We start from the raw sequence: 2,500 nt of genomic DNA, 5'->3' as shown, positions 1-2,500 counted from the left end.
CGTGGTGGTGGGCGTGTCAGCCTCTCTACGTGGGCGTGGGAGGGAGCGTTGGGCGTGATGTTAAAGGTACGTGTTAGAGACCTCGAGACCGCCCATACCACAATACACTCTTAATTTCTCTTCTTTTCTTCATATAAACTCATCTGTATTATTCGTCTTCTTTCATTCTCTCGTTCTTTATCCTTAAATTTAACATCTTACATGTTCGGTATTTATCTCATTATCTTATTTCCTCTCTTTCTCTCTCTCTCTCTTTCACTTCTCCTGCTATGCCCTTCGCTCACGCTTTCCTGACTTCACTTGCTGTCCTTTCCTGACCTCATCTCTCTGTGACATCATCTGTCTTTGACCTTTGTTCGGATTCAAAATATATACTGGCAGCTATTTCGGTTTAATTCACTTATGTTGTTGTTATTGGTTCTTATTACTTTATATCATTTATCGATTAATCATTTATTGTTGCTATTATCACTATCATTATTATTATTATTATTATCATTATTATTATTATTATTGTCATTATCATAATCATTATTATTATCCTTATTATTATTATCATTATTATTTTTATTATTATTATCCTTATTATAATTAGCATTATCCTTATCATTATTGTCATTATCCTTATTATCTTTATCATTATTATTGATATCATTATCATTAGGCCATTATTGTTATTACTAGCATTATCATTATTATTGTTATTATCATTATCATTATTATTACTGTTATAATTATTATCGTCATTATTATCAATATCATAGTTTCTGTTTTTATCATTATCATTATCATTATCATAATTTCTATTTTCATCATTATTATTATTATCGTTATAAATTGTTATCATTATCATTGTTATCATTGCTATTATTATCATTATTATTATTACTGTTCTCATTATCATTATCATAATCATTATCAGGTGCATTGTTGTGGTTATTATTATCATAATAATCATCATTATCATCCTTATCTTTGTCATTACCATTATCATTATTGTTATTATTATCATCATTATCAGCATTACTATAATAATCATTATCATTATCATTATAACTATCTATTATCTATCATTATTATCAATATTATCATAATAATTATTATCATCCTTATTGTTATCATTATTACTGTCATTATCAACATCATTATCATTACTATCCTTTTTACTATCATTATCACCACCACCACCACCCTCCCCCCACCATCATCATCATCAAATTACGACAGATGCAGAAAAAAGTATGAATGAGCATGATTATCTTTACAATACATGAAATTATTTAGGGGTCTCGAATATATCTTCGTCAAAAATACAAGACGAAGATTTAATTGAATAATAGTAAAAGATAATGATGATAACGATAATATTAGCCTTATCAATATCGTTCCTATGATATTCATTGTTATCATTACCATTATTGATATCATTATTTTTTCTATTATCATTTTTATCATCGCCATCATAATCATATTATTATTATTATCATCATCATTATTATTTTTTCATCATTTTCATTATTCTCGTTATCACTATCATTATTTTAATTACTGTAATTGTTGTTGTTGTTATCACTATTACTGATATTATCATTATTATTGTTGTTTTTGTCATTATCATTATCATTGTTGTTTTTGTCATTATCATTATCATTGTTGTTTTGTCATCATTATTATCATTAGTATTATTATCATCATCATTACAACTATAATTATTATCATCATTAGTGTTATGTTACTGTGATCATCATTATCATCATGATCCTCATTTTTATCATTATCATTACTACTGTTAATACTGTTTTCATTATTACTATTATCATCATTATAACATCATTTCCTATTTTATTATCATTCTTCCTTTCATAAGCATCATCATCACCACCATCAGTAATATCAATATTTTACAACCTCTCTTATCATTACCGTACGCTAATAACACCAGTCCTTATATTTTAAAAAACACGTTCGAAAATATTCAGGTATTTCGTTCAGTAAACACAAGGAGATATTTATGAAAGACTATGCGCATAAAAATGAAGAAAAAAATGGAAACGATTCTCGCGAATGTTAAGGCCCTATTATCCAGAGCAAGAGCTTCATGGGGGTACTGTGTCACATGAAAAGTTGGACTGCATACGTAAATGGAGAAAAAAAAAAGTTTTGTGAACAAGATTTTGGGTAGATTATCTCTTTAGCTTTGTTTGTGTTGGAAAGGATTATAAACATCCTTAACGGTGAATTCATATAGGCGAGTGTGTTTACTGGTGCAGCAAAAAGGATGCTTTCCTCGCCCTCATTATCAACAATATCAAAAGGACGTATACATCCAGTCCGTAAACTGCGTTATATTCTCAGATTAAAAAGTACTTGGCAAATGTAAGCGCCTCTCTCAGAGACGCAGTCAGTACACACATTTGTTGGGTACGAGACTAAGCAAGCCTGATTCTTAGTCTATTGCCTCCAAACGCTCTAGAACACCATGGTTTTATTCAGAACAAGG

At 28.9% G+C, this 2,500-nt stretch overlaps 1 protein-coding gene across 1 annotated transcript in view; it reads right to left on the bottom strand.

The window, feature by feature from the left end:
* Positions 1–326, bottom strand: part of por (Protein-serine O-palmitoleoyltransferase por) — a 14,273-nt gene extending 13,947 nt beyond the window's left edge. Inside the window, exon 1 of the mRNA XM_027371101.2 lies at positions 1–326. This exon is cut by the window's left edge and continues 63 nt beyond it. The gene's annotated coding sequence lies outside the window, so the exon portion shown is untranslated.
* Between the last annotated feature and the right edge of the window lie 2,174 nt (positions 327–2,500).

The sequence above is a fragment of the Penaeus vannamei genome, chromosome 10, assembly GCF_042767895.1.
Source record: "Penaeus vannamei isolate JL-2024 chromosome 10, ASM4276789v1, whole genome shotgun sequence".
NCBI classification, from domain to species: Eukaryota; Metazoa; Arthropoda; class Malacostraca; order Decapoda; family Penaeidae; genus Penaeus; species Penaeus vannamei.
Note: the sequence above shows the minus strand (reverse complement) of the source record. Positions and strands in the feature narration are given on the sequence as shown.